The 11,305-nt window shown below is 41.5% G+C and overlaps 1 pseudogene; it reads right to left on the bottom strand.

The window, feature by feature from the left end:
* Window positions 1-3,131: 3,131 nt before the first annotated feature.
* Window positions 3,132-10,065, bottom strand: LOC147116258 (uncharacterized; annotated as a pseudogene).
* Between the last annotated feature and the right edge of the window lie 1,240 nt (window positions 10,066-11,305).

The following is an 11,305-nucleotide window of genomic DNA, read 5'->3' as shown; positions in this document are numbered from 1 at the left end:
TTCTACCTGAATTCCACTTTCCCACATTATCTCCATATCCCTTTGGTCACTTAGTATCCAAAAATCTACCGATCTCTGTCTTGAATGTACTCAACGACTGAGCCTCCACAGCTCTCTGGGGTAGAGAATTCCAAAGATTTACAACTCCTTGATTGAAGAAATGTTTCCTTCTCTCAGTCCTAAATGACCGATCCCTTAGTCTGAGACTGTAACCCCTAGTTATGGATTCCCCAACCAGGGGAAAGATCTTCCGAGCATCTACCCTGTCAAGACCTTTAATAATTGTATATGTTTCAATGAGATCACCTCTGATTCTTCTAAACTCTAGGGAATAGAGGCCTAGTCTGCTTAATCTGTCATCATAGGAACGTCTCCTCATCCTAGGAATCAATGTAGTGAACCTTCGTTGCACTCCTTCTAAGGTAAGTACATCCTACCTTAGGTATGGAGACCACAACTGGACACAGTGGTTTGTTCTCATCAAGCCCCCATATAATTGTAGCAAGATTTATTTTCCCTTATACTCCAATCACTCTGCAATAAAGTTAGCATACTATTTGTCACCCTAATTGCACGTTGTACCTGCATGTTAACTTTCTTTGATTCGTGTACAAGAACACTTAGTTCTCTCTGAATATCAACATTTCCTAATCGCTCACCATTTTAAAAATATTCTGCTTTTCGATTTTTTCTTCCAAAATGGATAACTTCACACGTCTCCACATGATAGTCCATCAGCCATGTTATTGCCCACCCAATTAACCTTTCTATATCCCTTTGCAGCCTCTTTGCATCCTCCTCACAGTATACTTTCCCACCTAGCTTTGCATCGTCAGCAAACTTGGATGAATTACACATGGTCCCTTCATCTTATTCATTGATATAGGTTGTAAATAGTTGAGGCCCAAGCCACAAGGTACCCCACTAGTTACAGCCTGCCAAACCGAAAATTACCCATTTATTACCACTCTCTGTTTTCTGTCCGTTAACCAATCCTTAATCCATGATAATATATTACCCCCAATCCCATGAGCCCTAATTTTGTGTAACAACCTCTTGTGTGGCACCTTATCGAATGCTTTTTCACAGGTGCCTGAATTTGGTGCTGTTTTAATTTAGAACACATAAATTATCTGTCCGTGGGAATTGAGGGATTAATTTCCAAAGTTGAAGATGACACCTAATGGGAAAAGAAGAATGGAAAATTAGGATCGAGCTTGTGAAATCCTGCAGGGGAACACTTAGAGTCATCGCTGGACGGGCAATTCAACAACAGATGTAGAAGCCAGATAAAGTTATAGTAATACATTTTGGAGGAAAAAGCGGAGAAACATAACACTCCTTGAATAGTTGGATTTGAAATGATGCAGAGGAGCAGTAAACTTGGCGTGCAAATACGCAAGTCGTTAATGGTGATACAATAAGTGACCTGACAGAATCCTTTCAGTTTCTGCCTTGGGGCAAACAATATAAAAACCTAGACGTAATGTTCTACGTGACTTTAGTTAGACTGTAATTGATGTGTTTTGGTATGATCATCCCACTACTAGAAGGACAGAAAATACATGGAAGGCGTGCAGCATAGATTAACTACTATGTTACGAGGAATGTTGAGTTAAAGATATGGAGAGACTTGAGAAGCTAATGCTTTCATCAACGCAAGTGAAAAGATTAAGGGGTGCGTATGTAGTGGTTTTCAAATTTGTGCAGGATTGTTGAATTGTTACCACTGGCTAGTGGACGGTAAAAAGTGGGCGCCAAGTTCACATAATCGCAAAAGGGAGATGCAAAATTCTCTTTACGTAGACCATAGTACAGTGTGCGGATTTGGAGCTGTCTGCCGCATTCCGTTGTTGAAGCAGATCATCTTTTTCAGTGGGAAGGAGTTGCATGAAGTGTAAAATTTAAGATTGTGAAGAGCGAAGAGCAGTATAGAATTAACTATATGGTTCAAGTGGAGAAAAACATGAGCCTAATAACCGGTTTCTATTCTCTAACATTCTAGGATTCTAAAATATTTGGTACTGTGTCTATGCTCCTGCTTGATAATGCACACAGTCAACCAACCATGATAGTTGCACGAAGCAAGAGGCAACTAATTCACTTCTTCTTGTATGGTCTTTAGATTCGGAGTCAAACACTTAGTCACTGGAGCTGCTGGGCTACCGTTCTTCTAGTATCAGTTGCACAGTGTTCTAATCCTGTAATTTAGTTGATCTACTTCCCAAATAGATCTCAATTTAACATTTTAAACCACGAGTTATCTATTTGCTGATGCGGGAACCACTCTAAAACGAGTGAGTGTTAGTAGTTCAATTCCCTTCTTCATTTAGGCTTGTTAAAGCCGAACCTCTATTGCATGTTAAGGGTCTAAATCAAACAGCCTGCCTATATCTCCCTTGACGAGGCCTCACAACATTTTAAATACCTAGATCATGGTTCATTCAATCTTTTCCAGAACGAAAGAATTTGGTAGCCATCACAGAGTTCAGGCAAGTGTCTCTCTTGCACCGTCAATCGTAAGTTGAGTTCAGAGAGTTTATGGATGAAGCCATGGATTGAAACTTCCTGTCCTCCACTCCAAGAGCATCGCATGGACTAGAAGCTGAATACAGTGAAACAACCCCTGAAGGCAGCACCCATTTTTGCCCTTATGTTCCCAGAAATAATTATCATATGTGTTATCGTTGAATTTTAACCGGGAGATGTAAGACATCCATTTATATACATGGTGATAAATAGTTACAGCTTGTCAGTAGCCTATCATTCTAATTGAAATAGTATAGCATCGTCATATATTAAATAATACAGATTTAACTTGAAAATTATTTTTATAACAAGGATCTATATTTCTGACTAATAATCTCCAAATAACGAAACAATAAACATAGATGTATTATATACTATGATACTTGAATGTATTACGTCTTGGGGATTGGAGAACACGGATATACCCGCACATGGAGATAATTAACACTTTCACTGCTTGAGCGGTAAACTACCCCATCGGATTTTCGGCCCTTTATAGAAACCGCCAGATTTTATTTTCCATTTAAATCAATGAGTTGATTTGGCAGCGGGATGAATCAATACACAACAATAAACTGATTAGTGTGTCCAAGATTTTATCTCTATTTCGTTCTTGCATCTGTGTAGACAGCCTTTGTTACTCCTCTTGGGGTTTTCGTCTGTATCTCGGCATATTCTGCGCTTATTTTATTATTTTTAGATTTTCCCGCTTTCTCGGGGCCAGACAATTATGGAGTCGCGTACGTCACCTTGTCCCGGGTTGTCCCTTGTTTTATCTGAAAAGCCAATGCTTGGAAATATTGTTGATTGGTCGTTTTACCAGTTTGTGGTTTGCTGCTCAAGGCAGCCGGCAGAATAACACATAAGGGCCTAGAAATTGAGTGCCCTTAGCGCCGATTTTGCGGCGCAAAGACCCTTCAGTAGCGCCGGCAGCCGTTTGGGTGCGGCCCTGCTGAATTTTTGGCGCGCGCAGGGGGACTTAGCGCCGGCACTAACTTCCGGCGCTAAAGCCCTGGCTAAGCCAAAACTCAATTTCTAGGCCAAGAAGCTTTAGATACAACACACGGTCAAAGTCAGAACAACCGCAAATACTCCGCTATTACAATAATTTTGGTGCTCCACGGGTGATCTATGTTTCCCTTACCTGCTTCTCAGCCCCACCTGCGCATAAGCTGAGGTCTCCTCTTGACGTTTACATCTTGGCGTTTTCTTGGCTTTGCTCAGGTCCAGAGCAGCATAAGCCACGATCTCTTCCTTGGCTCCCTGCATGGGCCAGAAAGAAAATGTTTTGTCATGTGGCTAGTTCATTGCCTTCCCTAATTTACAGACTGCTGATCAAGCAATAAACAGAATGAATTGGGCTACAAATAAAATGCAGAAACCACAGCTAATATATTTAAAGATGTGCGAATATTAAGGCCGGTAATTAGAGTGCCCATTGTAACTTACATTTCAACCTGTCGATTTTCACTACAGTACAGTGAGAGTTATGTTTAAACAAGAGGTAGTTTCAGCATCATATCAGATTCGAAAAGCAAAGGTTAGATGGATGTACACATAGTCAATACCTAGTTGTATGTTGAATGAAGCTACCGATTTCATTTTTCTCTTTCTTTAGTCACTTACACCTACATCGCAACAAGTGTGAACACAAGGCTTGAATGACCCATCAAAGAGGGTCAAATATTTTTGCGAAATAGGTTTTGATAAAATATCCCCATCATAAGAATATTTATTGATATTGGAACCTTATTCTTGGATAAATGATATGAACCTACCAGCTCTTCATGAGGGTCAAGTATTGTTACACTTCCCTGTTTACCTAGAAATGAATGAAATTTAATTACATTCAAAGATTAAAATGTTTATTCAGTTTCCATGGTTGCACTTTCAAAAGTATTTTGCAGCCAATGTAAAGCTTAACATGACTTTAGATATGTAGCATGACAGAACAATGGCAGATGAAATTCAATGCAGAGAGGAGTAGAGCGCTACAGCTAGGAAGAAAAAATAACCTACACATGTACTTCATGGATTGTATTAAAATAGTTAAAGATGGAACTGAAAGAGACCTAGGGGTTTAGTAGACTGCACGCTAAACATGTCCAGCCAATGCATAGCAACAATGGACAAAGCCAATAGGCTGAGTAACAACATAGGCAAAACAGTAGAATGAAAGCCAGAGGGGGGAATGATCAAACTATTTAGTGCTCTTGTCACACGGACCATTGAATAGTGTGACCAATTTTGGTCACTGATGGTCAAGCGCTAGTGCCAGTGCAGAGAAGAGCCACCAGGGTGGTTTCCCAGGGTCAGGGGACTGAGCTATGAGGAAACTCTGAATAAACATGATCTTTTAGACTGTAAAGGAGGCGTCTCAGCTATGATCTAATGGAAACATATAAGATAGCTAAGCGTATAGAAAATGTTAATAAATAATTTTATTTAATTGATTCTCAGGACGTGGGTGTCGCTGACAAGGGCAGCATTTATTGCTCATCTTTAGTTGCCCTTGATTACAGACAACGGAACGGTTTGCTAGACCACTTCAGAAGGCAGTTAAGTGTTAACTCCCACTCTGATCTCTCTGTCCTCGGGCTATTGCATTGTTCCAATGAAGCTCAACATAAGCTCGAGGAACAGCACCTCATCTTTCGATTGGGTACTTTGCAGCCTGCCGGACTCAACATTGAGTTCAACAATTTCAGTTAATTTTCCCTGCCCCCATTTTTCATGTAGTATGATTTTTGCAATTCCCATTTGCAACATTTTATCTTTCCTGCCTCTTACAAAAGTACAGGATGTGCTTTCTACTCCTTCCTCCCCTCCTAACACCCCCCCCGCCCCTGTCTCTGCACCTGCTTAATATCTGTTACATCTCCAGCTTTTTCCAGTTTTGATGAAGGGTCCCAGACCTGAAACGTTAACTCTGTTTCTCTCTCCACGGATGCTGCCTGGCCTGCTGAGCATTTCCAGCATTTTCTGTTGTTATTTAAGTGTTAACCATATTGGTGTGGAACTGATGTGACCTATAGGCCAGACCGGGTAAAAACGGCAAGTTTTAGTTTCTAAAGGACATTAGTGAATTACTTAGCATGTTATGACAACCTGACAATCTCATAGTCACTTGTCTTTTACTGATACCAGCATTTTATTTCCAAATTTTTTAACTGAATCCAAATACTCAAAATGCCTTGGATGTGTTTACCCACCTTCTCTGGATTACAAATGCAGACCCTTGGATTACCAGTTCAGTAACATAAGCACTACACTACCGTACCCGTATAGTATCAGATATTTAACTGCGAGGCCTGAACTCGGGAACACTGGTAAAAAATTAACACATGAGAATTTTAGGCATGGTGTCAGGAAATTCTTCTTTACAGAGAGATCAACGTGAGGAACAAAGTTCCACATACAGAAAATAAGGCAAACGACCTGAGATCCCGTAGCAAACAGCTGGATTCTACACTGGGGAAACAGTCCATCTGTCAGGATAGACCAAATGATCTTCCTCATCTGCAGTTATTTTGTGATATTGTAGGAATGTCTAGTTCCTATTCAAAGACTGAGGTCCACTCAGGCGATCAAACAAAACGAAGTTTAATGGAAACTAACAGGTTTAAACAAGTGGTTAGCACTGTTGCCTCACAGCGCCAGGGACCCGGGTTCGAATCCGGCCTCGGGCGACTGTCTGTGTGGAGTTTGCACATTCTCCCCGTGTTTGCGTGGGTTTCCTCCGGGTGCTTCGGTTTCCTCCCACAGTCCAAAGATGTGCGGGTTAGGTTGATTGGCTATGATAAATTGACCCTTAGTGTTAGGGGGATTAAATACGTGGGGTTACGGGGATAGGGTGGGATATGTGTTGGTGTAGGGGTTACAGGGATCGGGTGGGATATGTGTCGGTGCAGGCTCGATGGGCCGAAATGGCCTCTATCTGCACTGTGGGGTTTCTGTGATTCTGTGATTCTGTGAACATCGATTGTAGGTCTGCTCAGTTCAGAGGCTCCACGAGGACTGCTCGGGCGGTCCCGTGGTTGGCGTCATGAAGTCATGACATTCTTCCCGCCAGTGGGGGATCATGTGATGAATGGCGTGACGTCATCGTGTTTACCCATGCTGTTAAATTAATTACGCTCTGTGCAAGTAAACAGTATAAGTAAAGATACAGACTCAGGCTGTAGCTAACATGTTGTTAAAGGGAATTATATACAAACGATTTGAGTCCTTTAGTGGCTCCGCCACAATATTACATTTTCCGAGCTGTGTTGGAAGTCCGAATCAATATAGCCATCTACAGTCGTGTACATCGACTCGCAACTGGACACTGACATCACTTTACCCAAACTAGCCACAGGCTCCCAAAGAAATGAAAAAATCGATTAAATTGCACTTATCTTCTGCCACAAATTGGAAATTTCCGTTGTTAATATCCAAATGATCAGATCCTTTATAGTCTCATTCTGTGATAATTATTACTTTATAAGATGCTGAATTCAGTGCAGTTTGCAACAAGCGATTTCTGTCCCTGTGGCATCAGATATCAAAACCTGAACCTTTAACTAATTATCGCGCTGTTCTGCAGTGCCGCCCACGACGCTCTCTCTATTCCTCTAAGGATTTGTATTAAATCAAACGATTAACGCAATACTTACCTTTATTCTTCAAACTGCATTTCGCCCCAATGATGATCATGAGCACCAGAAACGCCAATCCACCCAGCGCACATCCAAATCCCCAGATATAACGATATTTACCATCAGATTCTGGAAGAGTAAACCGATAGATACTGATTTCTAATTTGTGGCTATCGTTACCTGAAAATAGACATCGGGATAATTTGTTGGCTAAACTGCTGATCATATTTACAGCAACTACGCAGTATAGCACGAGAAGATGTTCATTTTGAAAATAACCTTACTTTATCTTTTTAGATTTGATATCAAAAAGAACTTCTCACAAACGGGTGATACACGGCCGGAATAATCAGCGTGGGACGGTATTCGTTTAGGGTGCTCTGAGAGTTTGGAAGAGTTAGAATTCCAGATGAATAATTTTGGATGGACAGAAAGGCTTGTTCTTGTACTTGACTTTTCTTTTGCACTTAAACTATTGTTTGATGAAATCGCGGCAATTCAGTGACACGTGACTCGCAATTGCCGAAGGGAATTGCGGATTGTATCAATTGGGTTTAAATGCAAATTCAATTCTCTGCAGTATATTTACTGACGCAAAACTGTCACTGAATAGGAAAGGAAACCCGCACACGGTTATGTATTAATTAAAGAAAAATAGGTATTAATAAACCGACGTCTTGCAACCAATTGTAGTGCAAACAGATCTGGGTCACAGTCTGAATGAAATGTATGATCGGGTCCCTGCTCCAAACCTCTGTATCACGGAGCGGTTGTGTTACAGCCAGTCCACAATGCTAATTTCTGATCAATTCAGAGTGAATCGCCCAACAGTGGCCGCAATCTGGAGCCGCACAGGGAGACACGCGAGGCCAGACAAAAGAACTGCCGCTTCTAGTCCTGCAACTCAAGTAAGGAAACTAGATAATGGGAAATAAATAAGCAAGAGATGTAAAATAATTGGATGGAAGAGCTACACCACCTGCTCTTTTTTTTTTACAATTTGGAAGCTGCCGAGTTTTAAAACGCAGTTTCTGGGTGGAGGGCGATAATATTATTGAAACATTGATTTTCCCTTTGCTTTGATATTTCCTGGGAGCATTTTTCTAACTATCTTTATGACTATCAATGTAAAGAAACTCTATGAAATAGCCTTTCAGAATATAACTTCTTGGCCTGTTGGCCTCGTACCTGCTTCGGAATTAGCAACTGTGTGGATGGCAATGGCGGGAGTCCCGAGGGAGACATGAGATACCAAACAGATGTAAACAGCCCGGTTCAGCACAGGCTGCTTCTCTTCACCCGTGGGCCGAATGGAAGTGCCGGTTTCCTGCATGCACTGCGCATGCGCGGGAAACAGGCACTTCCATTCCCCTGAAAGAAGGGGTTAAGATGTGGAAGGCGTGCGCGGGAGAGGCAGCGCGTACACATTGAACTTATGTTTTTTTCCAGGTTTCTCCGGTAAGGTAAGTCTCCAGAAATTAGACATGTAAAAAGCAGGTGCAAGGCCTGCTTTTAACAAGGTAAGTGGTGAATTAATTAAAATTAAAACATTTATTCCACAGGTTTATTATTTTTAAATACTTTAAAGAAAGGTAAGTTTATTTTTAGCCTCGTTAGAAAATGTAATTGTTTCCAAAATTTAAATTATTGTTTAAAATAGTTATTTCATGTAATTTATAGTTATTTTCAAAATGTGATTTAAAAAAAAAATTATTTGAAATTTTAGTGATGTTTTGGGGCTTATAGTATTTATAGGTTTGACAGCTCCTCCTGTCAAACTTATGAATGAAGTATTCCCTGCTACCATTGGCTCTCCATGGCCCAGGTGATCCCAGGGGACGCATCGAACTAACTGCGCCCCTGGGATACGCAAGCACTGCGCACCGGCAGTTGGAGGAGGCCCAGGATCGGAATCCCACGCAGGCCCATAGCTCAACGGCCTAAGTGCAGGTCGGGGGCTTGCATCCGCGGGAAGCCTCCGACCCGAATTTCTGGGCCAATGACTCTGTCCGTTTCTCCACACCTGCTGCCTGAACTGCTGAGTATTTCCAACATTTTCTGTTTATATTTCAGATTTCCAACATCCGCAGTACATTGACTCAGTAGCATGTTAATTACTCTGGTTAATATTGATAGCATATTACACAACTCAGCAAATGAAATGTCATATGGTGCCGTTTAATTAGCGGTTGTGTGCAGAGTTTCAGTGTAAATGTCTTAATATAATTGTTTTATAATATCAAAGACGGTGCAATTAAACAATGACAAAACATCATCTTTGCTACATTTGGTACATTTGGACGTTCCCGCTCACTCCGGTCACTTACCGCTTACAGTTAGATGTGATCCTGTTCCATTTCCAATAAGTCTTCCCTGACGGATCACTGCGCAGCGATAGATTCCAGAGTCCCGGATGGTCACGTTCAATAACTGAAAGAAACCGCCTCCTTTTTTTCAGAACAAATCGTTCTCTGTTATCGGCTCCTGTTTGCAGATATTCATTCTCACCCTGTTTCCACCAGCGCACTTCTACCCCTGAATTGTCATGAGAAAGGGGCATTACGCAGTGCAAGATGATGTCTGTCCTCCTTAATTTAATTACTTGTTCGGGAGTTTGAGACACGCTGATCGAAGTATACGCAGCAGCTGTTAGAAAATATATTCAAAGTTTGGTTAATTTTATTCTATGCGGAACCAAACTCTTTAGAACACATTACTACATGGAAATGGACAAGAGAAAGCAGAATACAGACGGACTAACTATATTTCATTCATTTTTTGTGGTATCTACTTCAGATTTTTTTATTCCGACGGCTGGGATAGACAATAATCAGGTACCTGTGTAAATGAACCTCGGGAGAGACAGGAACAGGAAAGGCACCATCACACTCGTCAACATTCCGAGCAAAAGATTCAACGGATCACTGACTGCACTGACGGTGTGTTTGCCACTGAAAGAAGGGTTTGCTGATTCTTTAATCTGAAATGCTCCACAGTGACGTTTGACATCATGTGGCTGTTGGTTCACAAAATAGCTTTCGTTTGTGAAGTGAAATTTGATGGCGGTTCTGCACTTCGGCAGCTACCACGGTCAACAAAGAATTAGAATAAAATATTGTCCGCATTTCAAATGGAGAATTTACCATCAATCGCTGAGCCAGTATTGGTTCCTCTTAGCATAAGTTGTGGAATGTGCACATTCCTTGTAGTGAATCTCCTGAGGCAAATATTCTTACACTTCCCTTCGGCTGTATGCTACTGTTACCGTTACACAATATACTAGAACTGTAAAATCTGAACAAATTGGGAACATTTATCGATTGTTTATAATTAGTTCTTAAATATCAGTAGCAATATTTTATGAGAAAGGCTAAAGCTAAGAAAATAGCTGATTAAGTCAGCAGTTGTCTGTATGGAGGATGTTCTACTATAATTTCACACATCGCTGCATATTCCACGGGATACTGGGGAGATCGTATTCATTGTGACCTGTTATTTCTCGGGAGATCTGACGTTATTCCGAACACAGTGACCTGAATCTGAGCAGTCAGTGATAACGTTGGGGATTATTTTTACGTTATAATAGCCATGTTGAACATTTAGGGAATATGGATTTGATGGTTCCATTAGAGAGGTGCCGATATGTGCTTCGGGCCAGGGTATCTTTGCAAATACAATTAGCTACTTTCAGCGGGTCCAAACCAAAATAATTGGGGGCAGAAATCAGTTATTGACCCTTTTTGGGCGCTAATTTATGAAATCGTGAAAAATTAGCGCCAGGCGCTAATGATTTTGACATTCCCCTAAATTGGCTTTTAGCACTGCATGAAAAAAGTGGAGTGCTAAATCAAGTGCCAATGACCTCAGTAGGGCGCTACAGGGGCTCTACCAACAGGTCCATAATGTTTTCAGGTGCAATGCAATCGGGAATGATAATTCACATTGGATCCTCCCAGCTCTGAAAGGGGCGGGTGCATCATTGTGCAGATCGTCATTATCAGCAGTGCTGGCTGTGAGGGCGAACATCAAGCAAATCAGACCCCTGATCCTGATGGCTGCTCCCACTCCCAGGGAGAGAGCTCATCACATCACGGACGAGGCATTGGAAGCATTGGTCGCGGGAGTGGAGCAAAGAAGGG

This window comes from Somniosus microcephalus, chromosome 6 (assembly GCF_052327205.1).
Source record: "Somniosus microcephalus isolate GS21.2 chromosome 6, FLI_Smic_1.0, whole genome shotgun sequence".
NCBI lineage: Eukaryota > Metazoa > Chordata > Chondrichthyes > Squaliformes > Somniosidae > Somniosus > Somniosus microcephalus.
This window is presented reverse-complemented; position numbering and strand designations above follow the sequence as displayed.